The following is a 543-nucleotide window of genomic DNA, read 5'->3' as shown; positions in this document are numbered from 1 at the left end:
TCCCCTCCCTCTCTCTCCTCCCTCTCCTCCCCTCCTCTCTCTCCTCCCTCTCACCACCTCCCTACCCCCTCCTCCTCCCTCTCCTCCCTCCCTCTCCTCCCCCCTTCCTCCCCCCTCCCCTGCCCGAGCCCTCATCCCCCGCTCCAATCCCTCTTTCCGCCCCGGGGCCCGGGCCTCGGCACCTGGATGAACGCGTTCCCTCGGCCGTCACCCTGATGCCGTTGGCCGTGAGGCAAAGACATGGCCCAGCCGAGTCCAGCGCCCCGGTCAGCTGGAGGTCCGCAGCCGCTGTTCGTCCGCAGCCCACAAAGCACCCGAGCCCAGCGCCGGCAATGTCTCCACGGAGCTCTGTGCCCCCCCCACGCACTGACATGGCCCTGCCCTCCTGAGCTGGCTTGAAGAGCGCCGATTGCGGCTGAGAGACGGCCGGCGGGCCCGGTTGCCGGGGTAACCCTTCCCGCTCTCCAAGCCCCGCCCGAGATCAGCACTCCCGAGAGCCCAGCCCCGCCAGCCTACCTGGAAAAACGGGGAAAGGTAGGAAAA

The sequence above is a fragment of the Somniosus microcephalus genome, chromosome 9 (assembly GCF_052327205.1).
Source record: "Somniosus microcephalus isolate GS21.2 chromosome 9, FLI_Smic_1.0, whole genome shotgun sequence".
In the NCBI taxonomy this organism is placed as follows: Eukaryota; Metazoa; Chordata; class Chondrichthyes; order Squaliformes; family Somniosidae; genus Somniosus; species Somniosus microcephalus.
The sequence above is the reverse complement of the archived record's forward strand: the minus strand, read 5'-3'. Positions refer to the sequence as shown.